General features: G+C 33.4%; 1 long non-coding RNA gene across 1 annotated transcript in view; it reads left to right on the top strand.

Moving 5' to 3' along the window:
* Window positions 1–528: 528 nt before the first annotated feature.
* The window catches only part of LOC111098467, an 88,234-nt gene continuing 64,451 nt past the window's right edge, over window positions 529–24,311 (top strand). The window contains exon 1 of the long non-coding RNA XR_005368362.1: window positions 529–638. This is a non-coding gene — a long non-coding RNA (uncharacterized LOC111098467). The remainder of the gene's footprint in view (window positions 639–24,311) is intronic.

Here is a 24,311-nt window from a genome sequence, read left to right as displayed (position 1 = left end):
TTATCTATAGAAAGAAGGTCGGGTCAAATCTTCACCAATCAACGTGAGAGTTATAAATCACAAAATCATAGACTGCTAAAGCTATAAGGACATTGGATCCAATCTAATCCATGCCATTTATTTTACAGAGGTAAAAATATAGTCCAAAAATGGTAAAATCACCTTCTTGTTCAAGAACATAAAGTTAGTGTTAGTTTCATTGATAATATACTTGTTCTTTTACATTCTGCATGTGTGGGAACATATTTTATTCTGTACCCTAAAATAAGATTTTGAAAATCTTTTATTAATACAGTACAGCAGTTCACATTCTGTTTATGAAGGATTTAAAATCGTTTTAATTTACCACAATATTCTGTCAGTGTAATTAACCATCTCAAGCTACAGTATTCAACATTAAACAAAAAAAATTTTTTTTTCTACTGGTTTCCTTGAAATGAGCAGTTTGCTTCCTGTTGCTAAGGAAACAGATTTTTGCATGAAATGTAATGTAGCATTGATGTCACAGTAAACCACTAAAGTGGAAATCTTTAAAGTCTGACAACATCTTGAGAATAAGCAGTTTTCTCTAATCAAAATGAATTCAAAATTATTCTGAGCATGTGCAAATGCAGTATTTTAGAAACACATTTCTGCTGGTAAGGACTTGTTTTGTTTATCTACTTTACTCAAAATCAACATAAAGTACTTTTAATATGTGCTTATACTATATGCAATTTATATTTTCATAATCCCAACTTCCTATAACTATAATTAAAAGATTATTTTAACAAAGCAGTAGTAATTATGCTTAAAAACAAAAAGGATAATTTAAAAATTAAGTGAATTTTATCATGAATGGTGTTAGCATTATCTTTTATAAAAAAAAAAAAATAAAACTGAATGATAGGATTTATCCTTTATGTATCCTTTGTTTCCCGGCTCAAGTTTTCTTAATAAAATAAAAAATGGTCCAGATATTTGGAGAGCAGACTTTCTTAGGTCAACAGCAGAGAGCCTTTTTGTCTAACTATGGTTTAATTCAGGAAAGATAAAATGTACAGTCTCTAAGAAACACTATATTTTATTAGTGTTTATAAGCCCCCAAAATGTTATTTCTTGGGCATTTTTGACAAGTGGCAACATGGTAGTAGCTGACTAATCCTTTAATTTCAAATCAGATCTAGTGGGTTTCATGAAATGAACTGGGCTTTTAAAGATGCAGCTCACTTATTCACTGGCTTAGGGGTTTAATTGAGTGTCTGGTTATCTGAATGAATCCTTTTAAGGGGGCAGAGAGTGCTTTCCTTTCAAGGGACTGGGAATGGTGGCACAGTGTCCATGGATCTTCAACAGTGGGGTTAAAATAGCCTCAGGGCCACACAGATCCCTACCAGGCTGGATTCCCTGCATTTACAACAGGCCCATTGCCCAGATCCTCTGGGAGCAGGTTGCTAGAGTTTGGGCTGCATTGTTGGGAGGGTTAAAAAAAAAAAAATGGTCATGATTTTTGGTTGTTTGTGGGGAAGTCTACAATGAAGCTTATATATTTTTTCCAAACTCAGGAAAACCTAGAATCTAATCATAAGGTTAACAGTTTTGACAATCAGGAAACCTGAATTTAAGGTTTGTATATTTTGATATATTCAATTCTGCTTATATTGAAGTTTGGGGTTTATATGCCTGGTTCTTGAGGCCGCTGCAGAGTTTATTTACACTTTTCTTATGACTTTTGTCACTTTCAGCCCTAGATGATTATCAGGAAGTTCTATCCTGTTTATGATGTAATGTTTTAGAGACAATGCAATGATTTATCTATCTCAGCACGCTTGCAGAGTATGACGTCCTGTATGTATCACAGTCATTACATTTGTGTTGGAAAAATAAGGGGATTGCTGAACTTTATTTTGGTGTTATATCAACGATTCTCCCAACATAGCTTTTATAATTGAGGTAAGAGAGGCATTTGTGTGTGTGTGTGTGTGTGTGTGTGTGTGTGTGTTGATGTCGTTGCTTTCATCTTTGCATAATTATTACAGTGTAAATAAACCTAACTAAATGGGCTGCTCAAGTCAATTATTTAATTAAAAAATTAAAAACTTCTATAAGAGTTGTAGTATATTTGTTAAAAACGTGAGTTCAGTGACATGGTATATACATAATCCATTTAAGAAAAACTAAATCATATTTCCCAAACAACAGACCAGCTATTACAACCATGAAGTTACAAAATAACACAGACGACTTTGATATCTCTTTTCAAGTCATTTTACAAAACTTAGTCCATGTGATTTTCTTCCCAAATAATCATTGTTTCTGAAGTGCTAGTGAATATATTAAGGAGTTCTAGAACATGCCTAAAAATAAGGAAATGCTTTAAAATTTGTTTTCATTAATCTAGCAGTTGGATACTTGTAGGTTTAAGAACAGAAGTAAAAGAAATAGACTTGGTTGCACAGTAAGTCTCTGCTGCTAACCCCGTGTTCTGGAAAACTGTCTTAACTGTTTCCAGGAATGGTGCTGGAGTGCTCCTTCTTCATCTGTGTTGCTCTTTGCCCTTCTGCATGGCCTCTCTTTGGGCAACCCTCTGCCCTACACTCCTTTTCCTCTGTCTGCATACCAGGACCCAATAGAAACTAGGGCTCAGAAGCTGAAGACTTCCTCTCATCAGACAGGCAATTTCTTACTTACCACATAATCTTGGACATGCTGATAAATGCTCTTAAACTTCTATTTTTTTTTCAATTGTAAAATACAGATTAAAAAAAAAAGAAACTTCCCTGTTGATAAGTTATGCATGTAAATCCTGAGGCAGAATGTTTGACACAGAATTAAACATGATAGAAGATAGCTATGATGATGATGATAATGATCTATGCACAGGAAGAGAATGAACCCCCCTAGATATATCTCAGGGTTGTGAAATCTTATCATTAATACCTGTGTGAAGGATTCAACTGAGAAAAATAAATTACTGAAAAATATTAAGATAAAATTATTCTGGACTGATTTTAGACCAGAGCTTTCTTTCCCATTCTAAAAAAGAAAAGATACTGAATAATACTACATACAGGTTATCAGAGATAAGGAGCTCAGCAAGCTTTTAATTAAGTTATTCAAATTAATGGGATCAGTGCACTAGGGTGCAGATATTTTATCTTTACCTAGAAGCTAAGAACCATTTTCTTCATCTACTGCCATGTTGCACCACATTCACAAAAATTCCACAATAATGCCAGTAAATCTATTGCTTTAAAAGGATATGTGCAAAAATAGTCTTTGCCTTAATGATGTCAGAATTACAGAAACTTTGGGAGTGAACAGTGTTTTGGGGTAGGAGGATTTCTCAGGGAAAGACTAAGAAAAAGTTCTTCAAATATTTTCAAATTAAGAAAAAGAAGAGGTTTTTATGCTAGAGTTCTGCTCCTTAGTGTGCAGTTCATTGTGCTAATAAAGCTTTTATAGACTTGCATAGCAAACTTGCTAAAGTAAACCCACTTTGAGTGACAACTAATAGCAAAAAAGAGAGAAAAAGAAAAGGAGATAATACAGCTAAAACTAGCATTAGTATTCATGAAAACTAGTAAAATCTAATAAAGATGAAATATATATCATGGCCAAATAACCCACAAACACAGTACACATTGCTTTGGTGACAAACTATGCTTTTCATTATGGGAGCATAAATATAAAGTAAAAATCTCTATGGAACAAATTTTATTTAAATAATTTCCATGTGCTAAAATTGACATTTGAATTTTAAACCATTTTAAAGTCTACTGGAATTCATTTTAATTTGTTCTCTGAAAATATTTTCTTTTTTCCTTATATTAGATTTTGAAGGCTGTTTCCATAGAAACCACTTCATCAAGCAAGAGCTTGAACTTTTTTTAAAAAAACATAAAATGGGCTTGACCATCTCTTTTCCTATAGAGGTATAAACAACCTAAAATAGCACACAAAATGATTTTAAAGGTAGGCTGATGTTTACAGCGCAACCCCTGCGGCCAGAAAGTTCATGGAATTGTTCTTTGCTGGTTTGTCCACTGCATTCTTAGATTGGAGGCTGCTGTGACAATGTTCTTTTTTTTTTCTTTCTTCCTTCCTCCCTCCTTCCCTCTGTCCCGCCTTCCCTTCTTTCCTGAATTAGTACCCTATGGCTGTTGTAATAAATGACTACAAACTTGGTGGCTAAAAACAGAACAAATCCATGTTCCCTTATGGTTCTAGAGGACAGAAGTCTTAAAACAGTTTCACTGGGTTAAAGTCAAGGTGAAGGCAGGATGGGCTCCTTCTGTAGGCTCTAGGGAAGAATCCTGTTCCTTGGCTGTTTTAGCATCTGGTAGCCCCTTGCACTCCTGGACTGGTGACCTTCTTCTTGTGTTATTCCAAACACTTGACTCTATCACCATTTCTCCTGCCATGTCTCTGCTCTTCTCACTCCTTCCTACTAGAATCTTTAACGATTACAACCCTTTTGCCATAGCGATCATGATTCTGGGTTTATTTGGCCTACCGTACTTCCTTTCTTCCCGTGTTTCAAGTTCTTGTTTGCACAGAAAAAAAAAAATAATAATAGCACAGTTTGTACGTGTAGGTAATGAATAAAGACAAATAAAACTCACCAGCAAAGATTCAGCTTCAAGAAATGTTTGAAAACAGCTGAGATGGTATACAGTGTGTCAAAAATACCAGATAACTGTGTCAACAAAAATACCAGATAACTTGCTCAGTATATTTTCAGAGCTGATGATAACAGATTTTCATATTTGCATAATGCCTTAAGTATTTGCATAGAATTACACGCAATACATCAGTGGGGTTAGCCCCACTGTGCATATGATTATGCACTCTTCCTGTTCAGACAGGTAAGGTCCCATGACACGAAGTGCCTTGTAGAAGCTTATTCAACTTTCAAACTAGGTTGTCAAGAAAAGCACTGTCCTGTCTCCTTGCTCGGTGGCTTTATTACTGCTTAGAGATTCAGGCTGAGAAGAGTATAGGTTATTTCCTCTCCACCACTTGTGAAAAGCACATTATGCAAATGAATAGAACAATGCAGTTTTTAGAAATATATATATATATATAGGAATCGAAGCTGTTAACAAGGCCTAGATTTGTATCATAATCCAAATTACTTTTTTACTCTGAAGAGCTTTGTTTTTGCTCTACTTTATTTTTTTTTAATTTTTTATTTAAATTCAATTTGCCAACCTATAGTATAACACCCAGCGCTCATCCCATCAACCGCCCTCAGTTCCTGTTCACCCAGTCAGCCCTTCCCCACCCCCTACTTTGTATATTAAGAAAAAATCTTATTGGTAAACATTTGATATTTTCCCAAACATTTAACAGAAAATAAAAATGAAACAATTATGATCCTACCACAAAAATAACTTTTTCTTTATTCTTTTTTATTTCTTTTTATTTATTCTTGACATGATTACTTCAGGTCTTCTATGCATTTTTTTTAACAAATATGTTTTGTTTTTCAAAACAGAATGAATTGTAATTTTTTTCTGTATCATTAGAAACTTAAAATGGTGATAAATGCTTACTACTGTATAATATTATTAGGTTAGAAATTATTTTTGTTTTTTGTGTGCACATTGGATTGTTTTTAGAATTTAAAACTAAAATTGCAATTTCGTGCTCAAATATGATTAGTGGTAAGATTCTATGTTCTAAGTGCTAACCACTATCCATTAGAATCCTTTTAGCAGTTATCTGTAAATGCCCAATTCTTTGGCATTTTGTCAATATTGGATACAATTTTCAATGCTTTCCAATACATAACACAAAGTGTTATTTCTTTGTTTTCATAATTTACTCTTATCTAGTTTTGTAGTAGGATGAACTTTCTTTTTTTGCCATTTTATATCATTATGAATTGTTTGTTTACATCCTTTGCAGATTTGTCCTTTTGTTGAATTTTAAAATTAACGTAAATACTAATTAATACTATTTAAAACTCTGCCACTTGGTATACAGAATTATTAAATTGTGATTATTGATATCACCAGTTAGAAGCTCTTATTTTTTATTTAAAAAATAAAAAGTACAGTAATCTTTCATTGGTTAAGTTTTTAAGCTGACAAGTATCAGTGAGTATATGATTATATTTTAAAATTTATTTATTGTTTTAAATGGTTTTTCCTTCAGACAAGTAATACTAAGTGTTCTATAACACTGCATATAATTATATAAGAAAATAGCTGTGTTTGTATAAATTATAGGCCACATGGATTATTCCTACATGAATAAAATATGGTTTTCCTACAAAGTTTTTATGTGCTCAATGGTTTTATTTATCTCTAGGATAGGAGTAATCTTTTTATCTCCAATTCTCTTATTAGTCACTCCTGAATCTACTTCAATTAGACTTTTTTCAGCCAGCTCCTCTCCACAATACTCTCAATTCCACATTGCTCTGTGAACTTGATGGGTGCCCTAGGTCTTGAGGTCACAGGACTGACCCAAGGCACCTAGGATGTTAAGTTTACAGTATGAGGTAGACATTATAGGCACATGTGGGAATAAGGTCCTTCTATAGACCTGGCGCCTGTGAATACCACTCCCCAGTGCTGACAATCTTCTGTCCTGAGGAAGTCATGTCATTATTCAAAACTCAACTAAAATAACATTTTCTAAAGGAGAAATGCCCCTGACCAAGTCATGTCCTACCTCTATTCTTTCTCATAGCACATTATAATTCTACATAGGGCATCAACATTTTAATTACAATGTATGTAAAATTTTATTCATTATCTGACTCCCTCAGAAATATGCCTAACTCATGGAAGGCTAAAAAGTATATACCTGTTGTGTAAATAGTGGGTCTAATTTTGAGATGCATAATTCAATTTAATTATAACCCCATAGATTTTTCTTACCGTACTTTTCTAAAAAATTAAACATTTTAATCCAATGGAGAGAATCCATACTACACTTACATATTTAACATAAGACATAACAAAGCATTATAAAAATTTATAATATGCAGAAATTTCATAATATTATTATTAATAACTGTAATAAAAGTTTTTTCACTCTCAATATGCGAATAAACCGTTTCATGAAAAATCAAATCTGAAAAAAGTAACTTTTTAACTCATTCTATTTTGAAAAATATAAAATAAGAACTGAATAGATACACAAAGAAATAACTTGCAGATCAGGAGATGCATCTAATATAAGACAAACTCAGTCTTATTTAATGTAGAGCAATTATTATTCAGAATAATAAAATATTATGATTGATGGGTTTTTTAGAAGACTTTATTTCCTTTTTCTATTATAAATCCTGTAGTTCTCACTAGTCAAAAAGGTGTGTTTATTATTTATATTTATTCAACTTTTAATGTATCACGGGAAACTGGCATGAGGAATGGTAGAAAAAAAATAAAAATCAATTTTGAGTGTGACTTGCTTGGACTCATTAGATAATACACCTAAAACATACTATTGCCTCTTCTCTTTAACTTGGTATGTGCAAACACATAAAAGTTTTAGGTGATATTGAGTTGAATAGAATTGAACTGTTCATTTAATGAGCTTAAGCAGTATAACATAGCTGTGGAAAATCACAGATTTGTAAATAAGATGTACTTTGAGTCCACTCTTGGTTCTGACCTCTAGTGCCTTTGTGAAGTTAGGAAAATCAAATATACTCTCTAAACCTTTGTTTTCTGTAAATAAACAGAAAAATCAGATTCGCTTCCAAGAGCTAATTTGAATATTGAATGAGATAAGACTAAATGCTAAACGCATGGTTTGGGGCAAAGGCATATAAAAAATTAGCTTTTAGACAGCTTCAAGAAAAATGACTGATAGCATACCTAAGACATAAAGAGTTTAGCAGGACATATTTTTTACCTGCCTAATTTTTCTTTTCCTTGTAATGAAGACACTTATGGCGATATTAAAACCTACTGCATAAATATCACTAAAATCAAGAGTCCATTCACAAATTAGTAAAGTCTTTATAATCCTAAGTGGTCATAAACTGATGTGTACAACCTCCGTGAATGGGTTTGTTAATCAAGTTTTCATATCTATCACACATTGATGTCCAAGTTTTCAAGAATTAAAATATGTTAAAAAACACATAAAATATCTTCTGAATATAGTGTTTCTTTGTTTCAGACATTATTTTGATATTTCATGTTAGCTAAAGGAAACGAAGTGAATAATTGCCACTGCCAATTGATAGGATTGTAATAATAAACATTGTAATATGAGTCAGTAAATGCTAATTCAGAAAGAAATCTGGTTAACCAAATGTCATAAATAGAGATTTTATTGTATTCTAATTCCTATCATTAGGCTTTGTCTTACTACAGGATTTCTATAAATTACATGATTTTTCTATACATGACCATATATATACATATGCTTCGAAGTAGTCTACACGCAAATACAAACATATATACAACTTCTAGACTTGACATAAGTAATTTTCAATATTAACTACATAAAATGATGAAATTAATGCTACAATAGCAGGGATTAGTTTTTGCTGAACATAAGCTTATAGAAAATATGATCTTCAACATTTAACAAAACCTTGAAATATTTCTATATTTCACTAATGCTGTCATGTCAACTTTGCATTTGAATAATGCCCCATTAATATAATGCTTTATAGACTTACCAAATTACTCATACTCTGTCCTTTTGAATAGCAGACTAGATAGTTATGGATAATAATGCTATTATTCAAGGACAATAGGAAAGTGAAAATTTTATCATCAGGTTACCTCAGGGCAAAGTAAGAGAAGTAAAATCATTTTTTATGTTGGATAGTTCATATGCATTAAATTCTAGATTACTAAGGCACTCTGATAGATTCTCTGTTGAACAACTTTAGAATTGGGTCTAAAGAATTAAGAAAATTATGTTTACAAGTAAAGAATTGAAGAATCATTTAAAAGAGTCACTCATCTTTCTGGAATCTTCTTCTTAGAAGAAGTGTTCCAAGAGGACAAGTAAATGTAGGCTTGTAGTTGTATATGGTGCTTTCTGAGGCTATGCTGGAAAACAAAACATCTGTAGAGAGCTTGACCAGGCACTCGGTTTAAACCTGGAAATCTATTAGGAAGTATACTGCTTGCAATTTTATTATTGGTTGAAAAACTGCCTGGTTGGATTAGTCTTCTAAAATAGAATGTGTTTACTATTATTGGGACTGCAAGACATTTGAACTTTGATTATTGTGTACATATTTAAACAACTGTAATTAACAGGAAATCACTATCTTTTAAATGCATTTTTAATCCCTAAAATTCAAAGCAAAAAGCAGTTAACAAGTGCCTAGGTGCTCTGACATACTGATGTGAGTGGGCAAAGTTAAAGAGGGTGTTAACCCTTCAGGAAATTATTAGGAGGTTAACATGTATGCTTCATAATATTTGCTCTAGTTTTGGCTATATTTGCACATATCTAGTCCTAATTCACAGAAAATGAACGTATACTACTATGCTAAGTAGAGGGTACCATTTCTACTTATGCTGCTTTTATCTAAGTTATTTTTAACCTTGCCTTCTATATCTATGGTGTTTTCTATGTACAAATAAGAATGTCTTAGATTTTATAAGAATAGGCATAGTTTAATTTCATCATGAGCCTCAGACACCAAAGGTACTTTCCTATATTTTTTCTATATAAGTAAGGAAACAGTAACTTATATAATTGGCTAATAGTCATGGAAACATGAAAAAAAGCAAGTAAAACACTGCTTTCATGACTTTACTAATTTTACTTCTCAGCTGAATAGATTACATGATGAAATCCATATAGTTAAAATAATCTACATACTGTTAATAAAATGTGTATTGTCTAAGATATTGCCGGTAGGAGGCAAGGAGTCCGGTACAAAACAAAAAATTGAAACTTCTTCACAAATAAGATTTAGAAATAGATTACCTGAAAAACTTCTGGAAAAGCACCCAGTTATGATTTTTACTACCTTCTTTTTCTCTCTCACTTAGTTTTCTGATCCTGGAGAGTTCTGTCTCAGCAAGATCTAGAACTTAGTAAAACATAAAAATAAGTGTGAAATTCCTTTGTTGAGAATTCCTCCTTCTAATCACTTTGTCCAGTGAAGAATGGATGAATGAGAGAACAGACTCAAAAATATCAACCGTGGGATGTCTGGGTGGCTCAGAGGTTGAGCATCTGCCTTCGGCCCAGGGCATGACCCCAGGGTCCTGGAATCGAGTCCCACATTGGTTTCCCCACAGGGAGCCTGCTTCTCCCTCTGCCTGTGTCTCTGCCTCTCTTTCTGTTCTCTCATGAATAAATAAATAAAAATCTTAAAAAAAAGATATTATAAAAAACATATCAACCATGATCCAAGCAAAATACACACTAGAGGAAGACAAACCATGAGAGACTCTTAACTCTGGGAAACACACCTGAGGGTTGCTGAAGGGGAGGTGGGTGGGGGAGGGATAACTGGGTAACGAGCATTAAGGAGGGCACATGATGTAATAAGCACTGGGTATTATATGCAACTGACTAATTATTGAAAACTACATCTGAAACTAATGATGGACTATATGTTGACAGATTGAATTTAAAGTAAAAAAAATACCTACAGGGATGCCTAGGTGGTTTAGTGATGAGCACCTGCCTTCGACTCAGGGCGTGATCCTGGGATGCCGGGATGGAGTCCCTCACTGAGCTCCCCAAGGAGCCTGCTTCTCGCTCTGCCTATGTCTCTGCCTCTACCTCTCTCTCTGCGTCTCTCATGCATATGTAAATAAAATCTTTAAAAAAAATACCTACAACCCATGAAAACATGAAAAAAAAATAAGTGTGAAATTCATTCACTTTGCAAACAAGTATTCATTTTGCACCAAGTATTGTCAAGAATTCTTCTGGACTCTAGGAACACTAAGGTAAGAAAGACGATTTCTGCCTCACAGAGCTTTAATAAGTAGACAATCATCACACAGTTCACTAAGTTCTATGGTTGAGGGATTTTGCATTATATTATTGAAGCATGTAAAAAGGAATCCAAGAATTGGGGTCGGTGAAGATAGAGTGTGAGAAATGGCACAGTATATGAGACCTGAGGATGAATAGAAGTTAGCTAGCCTGATTTTAAAAAAAGAAAAGTTATGAGGGATGAGAGGAATTAAAGGAAACAGGATCTACAGATATATAGAAATAAACACTGTCACATTCCCCTCTGACACCTCCTTCAGAGTTAACACATCTATCTCCCTCCCGCTAGAAATATCTACCACTGAAGTCTCAAAGCTGTATCCTTCCCTGGGAATTCCCATCAGCTGCACAAATCCACCTTGCCTAAGGTCATGCTCTCTCTCAAGGAGCTGCTCATTATGAGTTGATGTGGCGATGCCAACATCTAGCCTCCTTGCTATAGTTTGGGGGAATCCAAAGAGACATCCTAGCTCGAGATTTTCATATGATTGGCTGAGACCTCAGTTGCCATCACATTGTTGGTTAGCTTTTCTCTTCTCCCAACTTCCGCTGGCCTCCCTTCCTTACAGGTGTATCCTCCTAGAACACTCCCCAGTAAATCACTGGCATGCAACTCTCCTTCTCACTGTCTGTTTCCAAAGCACCCAATCTAAAATGAACACAGAAGTGGAAGATGACATGGAACCTGAAAGAAGACTAACATGGCCATGGATTGGAGAGTTAGGGAGAGGCAAAAAAAAAAAAAAAAAAAAAAACAGAGAGAGAGAGAGAGAGAGAGGAGAAGTAAGAATGAGTCAGCCCGTCTTGGAAATCTTATTGTAACATTACTATAAAAGCAATAGAGAATGGTTGAAGTGTTTTATACATAGGATTGACACAGTCACATTGGAATTTCATAAGATTTTTCTGGCTGCTGGAAGGACAATGGATTAGAAGAGGACAAAGTTAAAGGCAAAGAAAAAGCCCCTTTGCAGAAGCATTCATTGTGAGAAATGACATTTGAATGAGTATGGGGATAATGGAGAAAGAGATAACTGAATGCACATGAGATATATTTTGGAGTTAGAATAGATAGAAATTAAGGTTGGATGTGTAGGGAGACAAAAATACAGAGTTTCAAATGAAGTTCATTTGTGTGGCACTGCGGTGAAATGATGGTGCCATTTATGGCAATAGAGGAATAGGCTCTGCTACCTAACTATGGTTAAGTAAATTTCATTTCTCTAAGTTTAAGATTGTGTAGAGATAGATTTTTAGATTAGATATATACACACATATAAGTGTACAATGCCATGTAAATGCTAAGGACCTTGATAACACTAGAATATGAGACAGGTTTGGGCATAAATGCTTAGCGTGAAGGTAGAGGAAAATAATTTCGGGGCAAGCAACTTGAAATTCCTTGGAGGGGATTTGGGGGAAATGCATAGGAAGAGGACTGAATTAGATTGGTTTGAAAAATATTTTTTGAAATAAAAAAAGAAAAATGTTTTTTGTATAACATGGAATCTGCAGGATTTAAAATGTTGGAGCTATCAGCTTTATAATTCTCCTGGCCTTGCCCTAAGATTATTGACTTGTGTGGATGACTGTTGCAGCATCAGACTTTGCAATGGAGTTCAAAAATAATGTCTGGGAAAACCATGAGAACTACTACTGCTATTGCTATCTTTTTGTTTTATTATTAATTTTTTAATTTTAAAAAAGCAATGCTTTTCTCACAAAATTCATCCCTCAGTCCCTTGACAAGAATTATACTATGTGGCTACCCCTAACTGTCACAGAGCAAATGCTTAGCTTTCCCATCCTTAATAACTGAGATTTGCAAGGAGTAAAAGAGGCTGGGAATAGGCTGGATTGGGTCAACCATCTTAGTGCCTGCCACAATCTACCCTTTGTATTCCCAACCTTCAAACGTGCACTTTTCTCACATATATCCATTGCATGAAAAACTTTTGCCTAAATACTTTTGAGTTATTCATCAAACTTTAGGTTCAGAATCTGTCTTTAGCAACCTCAAAAGTAAAACAAGTTATGTGCCCAGAACACCTAACATAAAAAGATTAAAAAACAAAACAAAACAAAACAAAAAAAAAACACTGGATTCTTAAATGGATTTTTCTACTTAAAGTTCTTTTACTTTGACAAAAAAAAAAAAAAAAAAAAAAAAGCCTTGTGTCTTATCTGAACTCCTGATAAGGTTGATCCTCTAATATTAGCTTCAGCTCAAGTTACAGAATAAATTGGATTTTGAGACTTTAAATTCAAAATTATGGGACTCTTACTCGATTTAGATTGCTAAAGACAGAGTACTTTTGATTACTAAAGCCATATCGTGTGTGATCTGCTTTCAGACCAGCCATTCCTTTTTTGTTGGAAGAGACAAGAAATAACAAAGATGCTCCAATATTTTTTCCTATAATTTTCACTATTTACACAGCATTGGTCTGTAAATGGCCTGGATTCAAGGCTGTAGATTACCCTAATTTGATCAAATATTTCATCTCATAATAAAAGTCACCAACATTAGATCAAATTGGTTGGGTCTTTGTTAAACAAAACTATCTCCTCCACTTGGTTTACCTGCAACATCTTGTGGTAGATACTGCATAAAGGTTTTAGACAGTTCTAGTTAGATTTAATCATAGGTACTCAATTATTTTGGCTGTTAGGTTAATAGAATCTGGTTCCTCTATTTCTCTTTTCCATGTGGATATTGCTTAGAGAAACTATGTTGATGTTTGATTTCCACCTTATAATTGGTCTTCTTATTTATCTTGTTGAAATCATTGCTGATTTCAATAGTATGGTTGTTGTTTCTTTTGAGTGTTCCAGGGCTTATTTGAGTGTTCCTGTCTTATTTCCTACTAATAACACTTGTGGAATATTAACTTCCTAAGAAAATAATATATGTTTTTGTACCTTTAAATACTTTCTAACTGGAAATCTATTTTAGTTGTATAGCATTATTACAGCAATTTTCTCTATTTCTTATCCTCTATCTTCTTAGTTTTTCATCTTCTGTCATTTTGGCTCATATTGAGTTCTATTTTATTTTTTTTAATTAATTATTTATTTATTTATGATAGTCACACAGAGAGAGAGAGAGAGAGAGAGAGGCAGAGACACAGGCAGAGGGAGAAGCAGGCTCCATGCACCGGGAGCCCGATGTGGGATTCGATCCCAGGTCTCCAGGATCGCGTCCTGGGCCAAAGGCAGGCGCCAAACCACTGCGCCACCCAGAGATCCCCTATTTTATTTTATTTTGTTTGTTTTATTTTTAAATATAATCTCATAGTCTCTTCTAATAGTTGGATTTCCCTATTTCCCAATTAGTGACATGACTAATAATTTTGAATTTAGTTTCTGTTTTCTGTTTTTTATGATTTTACTTTGTTCCTGTTTTGCTTTCTGAATTTTCTTAAAATCATAGGTTTCTTATTTTTATTTTCCCTGTATTAGATTGAAGAACATAAATATTTCATCACTCTTAAGACTTACATCATTTAGACATTTCTGGAATTGAAATGTGTCTCTTCACTGATGGCATCTTGAGTTACAGTCAACTGGAAGTCATGACAAAGCTGCCCCTGCTTTTTCATGCATAACCTTTGTCATATAATTTCATATTAGAGGAAAAACACATTATTGGTCCACATATTTTTTGGTACCACGTATTTATACTTAGTTATCTTTTAAAATATCTACAAAAATAGTATGATTGACTGAGATGTAAAGTTACTTTGGAAATTAATATGGGAACGGTGAAGGCATACATTTGATAGCAGTGAAGCAAATATCTGCTGTTGGAACAATTAAAATGATTCCATATTTACTTGCTGAATAACAGTAAGTGGTTTAGGGGACCACAAAAAGGAAGAGACTTGAAAGTAGATTAAGCTGCATCATGTTTTGTAACTGAGATAAATAAAAAGGACCATTTATCACATACCAAGTAAGTAAGTACCAACATCAAAACTTGTAGATGGCTGTCAGAAGTCTGGAAGGAAATACTGGAGAAAATGCTATAGCACCAATCCTTAAGCTGGTTCATACTATGCTACTATAAGGGGGGAAAAAGAGGAGAGGGGCTTTGAAGTATTCAATTTAAAGAGTTATCTGAGAGATTAGGACTTTGTCAAAACATTTTAAGGCAAACATTTGTTTCCTACATTTTTCTTTCGATGGTTGTAGAAGATATGATACAATAGGTACACCTCAATAATTCTTAATACATATAAACACTCTTGTTTAAAAAAATATTTATTTATTCATGAGAGACACAGGGGGAGAGAGAAAGAGAGAGAGAGAGAGAGAGAGAGAGGCAGAGACACAGGCAGAGGGAGAAGCAGGCTCCATGCAGGGAGCCCGACACAGGACTCGATCCTGGGACTCTGGGATCATGCCCTGGGCCCAAGGCGGTGCTAAACCGCTGAGCCACCTGGGCTGCCCCTACATAAGCATTCTAACATATAAATGTGTTGTTATTGACAGCATCTTTTTCTTTCTTTATCGAACATTAAAAATATGGTGCATCTTAAAATTAATGACATAGTTTTAATGATTTATTTTTTGAATAATCACCTTTACAGTTTTGGCATTCCTTTGTATACTTTTCTGACAAATTTCAGAGTAATTTAATAGGTAAAGTGTGAATATAGAAACAGAGAAGAAATGAGTATTTGATGAATTTTTGAGCATTTGTAAAAGTCAGTTATTATATATATTTAAGAAGTTGAAATAAATTTTGTAATTATACAGAAATAGTTGTGCAGTTTAGATATCTGTGTTGTTAAAACAACGCCCCACCCACGTTTTTTTTTTTTTTTATTAGAAATGAGTTGGTATATTGGAGTAGAAGTTACAGATTGAGAGGCCTACTGTGGTCTGTGTATTAAGAAAACTTTTGCATATGAGCTGAATGACAAAATCCTCTTTGTGGTTTTCAATTGTTGTTCTCAAAGGGATGGATTATTTCATGTAGTTAATACTACCTGTCCTGGAAGCAAGTTGTTTCATCTGATTGGAAAGGCAAGTGTTTACTTGTAGCCTCTAATGTGTAATAATTCTGTTTTTCAAACGAAATTCATGATAGTCCCTGCCTTCTCTACAACTAAGAATCTAGAGGACAAGTGGTCCCAGCTAGGGAAAAATTATATTAGCCCCTGATATGCAGTCTTTGCTCTCTAAGCTCAGAATTATTAACAGTGTTCTTCAACTGTATTACACAAATCTTTGTAATATAAATATCACACAATTTGTCATTACTCATTAATGTATATGGATTTGGATTTATGAATTAAAATTTCAATATATTATAAAATTATTTCAAGGTTATTCTTACCATAATGGTTTTCTCATGTGCATTGCAGCTCTGAGCTCACAGCATTTCCCAAAGCTACATACTCTGAGAGAGTAATAACCTTTCCACCTAAGAGCACTCATGACTCCTGGAACTCTTACTTTCAGTTTGAAACAATGCCTAGTAAAGTTACATTGCAAGGACCTGATAAGGCTTGAAAGGATTTTCCATTTCAGGATAGATAAAGCCTTCCCACAAGCAGGGTTCTACAAGGGAATCAAATATTCCCCAAAGGGAAAGAGTCTTTAATACACATTACTCCTTTCATACCAAAATTGAAGTAATCAAGGCTATATGACTCAGATGGGACATAATGGTCAAACAAGGGAAGCAAAAAACGGAGAATGAGGCTTATGAAGCTAAAGCTATTTTGGGTCATGTTATAGACTTCCAAAGGTTACTCTTCAAATCAATTAAAACTACTTAGTTTTGCTACTAATAATATGTATCTGAGTAAATGTATAGTATACGTACAAAAATACATAACCATGAATTCATATATATGTAAATATATTTGTTATTCTGTAAATAATTAGTATGGAATATGTTATACGCACAAAATAGATATATACAGTGCGTGTGTATCTCTATCTGTGATTCCTTACTGTGATTCTTTTATTCTTTTAAGCATTTTGTATGTTGTAACTTAGTTCATCTTCACAGGAGTACTAATTATTATTAATTTAGATGAGAAGACTGAAAGACCGTTAAACAAAAACCAAGATGTAACGCTGATGAACTGAAGAGAGTAATGTGCTTTGATTTTGTTCTTTCTACTACATCGCTAATATTTATTATTGCCAAGGATGTGAATATTGATGTCTGATAAACATGCTTTAGAGCCAGACGATTGCTGTGGTAGGTAGGCTATTAAGATGGCCTCTAAGACTGCCCTGGGGAACATGCCCTGTGTGACCTTTGATCTCAGAGTGTGAGCGAGATGGGATGAGATACATGAGTTTGTTGGTGTAGGCTGCAGATGCGATTTTGCAGCTATAAAATGGAGCATGGTGAGGATGGGCTAACTAGTGACAGATGGAAATGCAGCGATTCTATCACTCTAGCTCTGCATTTTCACATCACCTATACAGTGGAAATATGAATCTCATTGAAACAGATGCATTTTCAACCGTCTTAGGTAGTCAGACAATAGAAACATGGCCTCAGAGGGTTTCTAAGTAAAGTCCTGTGAAGAAAAAGGTACAGAACAATAGTGTTTGGCTGTTGAAAAGGCAGACTAGGGCATGGCCATCTTTCAATCTTCAGCAATGAACATGGTGACCTTCTGACAGTGATTCTTTATAGTTGTTTTTTTTCTTCTGCAGAGATAATGGCACAACCATAAAAGAATGCACAACTAATGCACAAAAGGATAAATAATAAATATGTTATTCTTATACCATTAAGTCAAGTGAGATTCAAAGCACTTTCACTCTAAGAAATTCCATGTTGCCGACTCTATATCTAAGTACATATTTTTTTTTTTTAATCTAAGTACGTATTTTACATCACTTTGAAAAATATTGTCCAGTTTTCTTTCGGAGTCTGAAAATAAGAAATAAAAACATATTTAAATTTTAATGCTATATCGTATTTGGGCAGATTTTGAAATCACTCTCAAATTTACCAAGACCGTGTCTCTATTCTTTGATAACTTCCCAGGCTTTGCATATGTTAGAAGCTGAAAAAAGTCTGGAAAGGAAAACTAGCCTTCTCATCAGTATTTACTGAGTAGATTAGGTAATAGTACTCCAGCCTGAACCTCTATAAAATAGAAAGGAAACACCAAAATGTTTTGAATGATTTCAAGATTAAATTAGATTTTTAAAACAATGTTCCAAAATGAAAAAAATTAATAAGACTTAAAAGATTAATTAATAAATCACAAGGATAAATATAGCATAAGGAATGTGGTCAATAACACTGTAATTACTTTGTATGGTACAGGATGGCAATCACACTTATGGTAGTGAACATTTTTTGATATATATAAACATTGATTCACTATACTCCTGAAACTAATATAACATTGTATGCCAACTATACTTCAATTAAGTTAAAAAAAGAATAACATTCATTATAGTTACAAAATTTGCTAATGATTATATCACTACTGAATGTTTGGATATAAATTCTTATGCTTACTGAATTTACAAAAAAAGGAGAAGAAATTAATTCATAATATTATATGTATAATGGATAAAAAAATAAATATATTTCCACTCTCTGAGAAATATATTAGTGTCAATAATCAGTTTATCCTTAGATTATAAAGATCATATAAAATCAACCTGACATTGAATTAAGTTTTATGCATGGGATAACAGATGTTTTCAAGTGTGAGCTTTCTCCTATTTATGGAGATTTCCTGATATTTCTCTTTCATGCAGGAAAAAAACATCTCCATGGTATGATTTGATATTTGTTAATTTAATTTTATGTTTTTAGTTTTTAAAAAGATTTTATTTATTTATTCATGAGAGATGCAGATGGAGTGGCAGAGACATAGGCAGAGGGAGAAGCAGGCTCCCTGCTGGGAGCCCTGGGACTCCATCCCAGGACCACAGGATCATGATCTGAGCAAAAGGCAGATAGATGCTCAACCACTGAGCCACCCAGGTGCCCCAATATTTGTCCAGTTTAGAAAATAATAACATATATGTACATTATTTCATAAATATCATTAGGTGTTTAATCCCTTGAAAATAAGGACAATATATGGGAAGTATTGTGCTAGTGTTTTTATATAAAACATAACATATCTATTATCTATTATCTACCTACCTATCTCGAGCACAAAAATTTAATTATTCTTAGTCAAATAACTATGCAAAAATTTAAATAAGAAGTTATTAGACAAATAATAAAGAAATTTCTCCTTACATCTGGCCTTAGAAAATATTAGAAAAATTAAATCCATTAAAATGTTATTTTACCATAGTCCTGCTGTTTACTTTGTTGCTTTGCAGCTAGAAACTGCTTTATCAATATATCAGTGACACATTATTGGGGCAATTTACAACTTTTGTGTATGTGTTCAACCTTCAGAGTCTTTGCTGAAGATTCTACATTGACTATAGCTGAGAACTTTGAGTTAAAGTAACCTTTATCAAATTTCCTCTTGTTTATATTAAAATACTTGTATTTTTACATAATTTCATTATATTTTTATTTTTAAAAATGCATACTCTTCTGTCTATAATTAATCTCCTTATAGTGTTTTGATTTATGTCATCTTAAGTATTTTTAATGAGATAGCTTTATTTTTGTTGGATCTTACTTTTTATTATCTATTTCCTCTTTGCTAAATGCCAAAATGCTAAAAGTAATTAGAATGAAATACAACAAAAAGGGAAAGAAAATGTTTTTTCTCTCCTATTATTTCAGGGCTAGTATTCCATTATTTTTGTTTCTTCACCTGATAACTCACTTACATAATCCTCATTAATTCCATTTCTTAATCACTCATTTGCTTCTTTTACACTTGCAATTTGCGCTCTGCTCCCCATACTAATTCAAGGTATTTTATCCAAAGTAACTAATTTTAAAAATATATTCCTTTACTCCTCCTGGCCTTAATGCAGTGATGGCTACTTTTTAAGCATATTCTTATTGGGTTTAGGGTTCAGTATTAAAGTGCTCCATTATTCACTCCAGAATGAGGAATGAATCAAGAGATGCAGAACATAGAGAAATGGGCATCAAACATTCTTAATAATAAAGGTGGATGGTGAATGAAACTTTAAGTATAGGGTCACAGTGAACTTCATAATCTTATGCTCCTTAACGAAGTAGCCCTTATCATTCAGTCATGGCTAGTGCTTGACAACTGCAAGCCTGCTTTATGTAGAAGAGTCTGTTCAGGATGGAGCAGAAAATATCTGTGTTTTAAGGACAGTTGGGTTTGGAAAGTAGAGAGATAGGCATTAAAAGGCTGTATGTATCTTCTACAAATACGTTAATCATATATAAAAGTCTTCCTGTGAAAGAATGGTATAGAGAAAGATCAATAAACTTAGCCATCCAAAGGGAAGGTTGATGAAATTAAAACTGTGGTCCTTGGTGCTCATTTCTCTTGTTGCTGTTCAAGACTGTGTTCTGTCCAGCATTTCTTGACTTTTGGCATTTGATTATGTTTTATTAATTCTTTGATCACTCTTTTTTAATACTTGGGTCACACACCATCTTAGAGAATGTAAGATTATTTTTCTTGAGTCTCAACTGACTTTTATAGTTTTACTCATTATAAAGATGAATCTATGTCTTCTCTCCTTGAGGTCAATGATCACATGGGATTCACTTTCATGACAGCTTTAGCGTCTAACCCAGGACTTGACCTATAATAAGTTTTCAGTATATTCTTGTCCAATTCAACTTGTAAAATCTCAATTAAATATATTTTTAATAAAAAATTCAACTAAATATTACATATAAATGATCACTTATAAAACTTCTGTCAAACTTTTAGGGTTAACTCCAGATCATCATTGCTCTGTGCTCTTAATCCTAGTCTGGGCTAAGGATTAGTTTTTCTCTAGTATCCAATAATATAAATTTCACTTTTATATTTTATAAAGCATATAAGTTTTATATAATTTTATATTTTAATTTTGATATATAATTACATACAATAAATATTTAATTATCTATATATTATATATCACCATTAGACTGCAGTCAAGAGTCTGAGTGGGGTTTCATGGGTGAGGTTCCAGGGGTTGGCTTTCCCCTGTAGTGCTCCATGGGTAGGATACCAGTGAGCTACAATAAGGAAATTTTATGTGTCTAGTGTACTAAAGTGTTTGACACTCAAATATTTGTTGAACTGGATTTTACTTTATTAAAAGGAATACTCATGATTAGAAAGGCCTTAGAGTTTCAATGTGCCAAGATGGAAATGGCTGATGGGAGAGCAAGTTTGTAAGGAAAGAAGATAAGTTGTGGGGATACTAAGTTTGAGTTTTCTATGAGAAATTACAATAGGAATACTGAGTCTGGAATTTAAACCTAGAATTCAGGAAAGGAGCCTGGGCTACAGAAAGAAAGTTGAGGGTCATTAGTGTATAGTTCTGAGATCACCAAGGAAATAAGTGTAGATAGAGACAAATAGTGGCACAAGTATTATCTATCAATCCTTGAGATACTCCAAAATTAAGCTGTTACATGTAAGAAAGAGGAGCCAGCAATGGAGACTGAGAGGAAGAAGTCAGTGAGAAAGAAAGAAAACCAAGAACATATGGAATCAGGTCAAGTGGAAATCAAGAACTGACATTTGGGTTTATCAACAATGGACTTCTTTGGTGACCATGATAGGATCTGATTATAATGTGTCAAAAACAGGATAGGAAGAGAAGAGCTGTAGGCACTAAATATGCATCATTCTTTGAAGCAGTTTTGGTGCAAAGGGTAAGCTGGTCAGATGAACATGGTCAAGAGAAAGTTTTCATTTTTTAAGTTAGAAGAAATAATCTCATGTTTGAATATTGTTGTTGTAAGAGAGGGAAACATCTTTGTAGCAATGCCTTTGAGAAGATTAACAGGGAAATTAAAGTGATGTGTTTCCAGTTTGCCATAAAGGATGAAATCTCCATTGCTTAAGTTGAGGAATTGGCTTCAGATAGGTACAAGCCCAGCATCAGCGTGGTGATGGAATACATTCTGCTCACTCTTATGAGAAGTCCTGCAAAGTCACATTACAAGAATGTGGATATAATTCTATAACAAGGAGAGAGTGGAGACTATCACAATAGTCTAATCTCTCGCATCAGGTTAAGTATTTTTATGAATCTGTTCCATTCTCTAGTTGTTAAAGACTAAAGACTAGAGACAACTGGTCTAGTCCATGGGATTATTTAGAATAAGCAAACAAAACTGAATAAAATAATCATCATTTAATCCCTTTAGTTATCTTTCCATAAGTGTCCCCTAGTTTAAAATAATGTAGGCATTTTGACAATAATTTAATTTATTTTATCATCATTATCCCTTCTAAAATAATTTTATATTATTTGTTAATGCATCTGAATCACACCTCAATGTTATTGTCAAGATTTTATCTACCTTATTATTATCAGAGGATGTGTCTTTGTGATACAGTCAAATAAAAATTATGAATGCCAAATGATACATTTTAGTGTAAAAATCTAAGAATGAAAATTTGGAAAGCATTTGCAACTCTACTCTAAAATGTTTCTTAATCCTAAAAAATTAATTTTTTGGTGTTTTGTTCAAGTAATGGACTACTTAGCTCACTTCCTTTTTACTATGTAATAGTTTTATTTTTAATTTGAATGAAATCTATATACAAAAAATAACTACATATTTTCCCATTAGTATTTATTTATTATTTTAAGGATTTTATTTATTTATTATTTTAAGGATTTTATTTATTTATTCATTATTTAATTATTCACAGGCAGAGGGAGAAGCATGCTCCCTGTGGGGAGCCCGATGAGGGACTATATCCCAGGACCCCAGGACCACAACCTGAGCTGAAGGCAGATGCTAACCACTGAGCCACCCAGGCATCCTCCCATTAGAATTTATTTATTGAATATCTGTATGCATAATACTTTTTGTTAGAAGAAAAGTGGAATAAAGGAATTGAATTCTGACTTTGAGAACTTATATTCTGGTTACGTAAAAAGCTAAAAGATAAAATATTTAGACAACAATACAAGCCTACATATTAGCAAATATCAAAATAGATAGTACAGTTAACAGGTGATACAGTATAGAGAGAAAAATTTGGACTGAAATTATCAGTTTGTTATGAATGAGGTAGAAATGATATTAAGTTTCAAAAAATTGAGTACCTATTTGGTAGCAATTCCTCTTAAATATTGTAGGTGAATAAAAGTAATTTCTAATATTAACAAGCTTATACTCTGTGAAGTAAGGGAAAGGAAAAAAACATGCAATTATAAGGGAAAATTTTACTGTATGGTAAAAATATGATAGAGATATATCAGACATCAGGTTGGAGAAGTATATGTGAGTCAGAATGGTAGATCATAAAGGTTTCTAGGATATATGGCAATACCCAGGTAGCATCTAAAATCTGTCTGGCTGAGTTTCCCAGGGTTAATAGGAGTTAACCAGGTAAAAGGATCTGAATCTGTCACTGATCCATTAAAAAATTAATAAATTGGATTTTTTGGGTTTGGGGGGGTATTGAGTTTTATAAGTTCTTTGTACATTTTTAACACTAACCCTTTATTATCCCATACCTGTCAGAATGGATAAAATCAGCAATACAAGAAATAGTAGGTGTGGGTAAGGATGTGGAGAAAGGTGACCCTCTTGCCCTGTTGGTAGGAATGCAAATTGGTACAGCCACTCTGGAAAACAGTATGGAGGTTTCCTCAAAAAGTTAAAAATAGAACTACCCTATGATTCAGCAATTGCACTCTTAGGTATTTGCCCCAAAAATACAAAAATACCAATTCAAAGGGATACATGCACACTGATGATGTTTACATCACCATTATGTACAATAGGCAAATTATGGAAACAGTCCAAGTGTCCATCAACTGATGAACGGATAAGGAAGATGTGGTGTAGATATGGAATATTACTCAGCCATAAAAGAGAATGACATCTTGCCATTTGCAATGACATGGATGAAGCTAGAGAGGATTATGCTAAGTGAAAAAAGTTAGGCAAAGACAAATATCATATGATTTCAATCATATGTGGAGTTTAAGAAACAAAGCAAATAAGAAAGGGAAAAAAAAAACAGAGAGGGAGAGAGAGAGAAAGAGAGAGCAAGCGAGCGAGATCAAGAAATAGACTCTTAACCGTAGAGAACAAACTGCTGGTTGTCAGAGGGAAGGTGGCTAAGAGGATGGGTTGAGTAGATGGTGGGGATTAAAGAGTGCACTTGCTGTGATGAGCATTGGGTATTGCATGGAAGTTTCAAATCACTACGTACACCTGAAACTAATAGCATATCATATGTTAACTATCTGGAATCTGAATAAAAACCTTTAGAAAAATTAGTAAAATGATGCTTGGGGAA

Source organism: Canis lupus, chromosome 13 (genome assembly GCF_011100685.1).
Source record: "Canis lupus familiaris isolate Mischka breed German Shepherd chromosome 13, alternate assembly UU_Cfam_GSD_1.0, whole genome shotgun sequence".
Lineage (NCBI taxonomy): Eukaryota > Metazoa > Chordata > Mammalia > Carnivora > Canidae > Canis > Canis lupus.
Note: the sequence above shows the minus strand (reverse complement) of the source record. Positions and strands in the feature narration are given on the sequence as shown.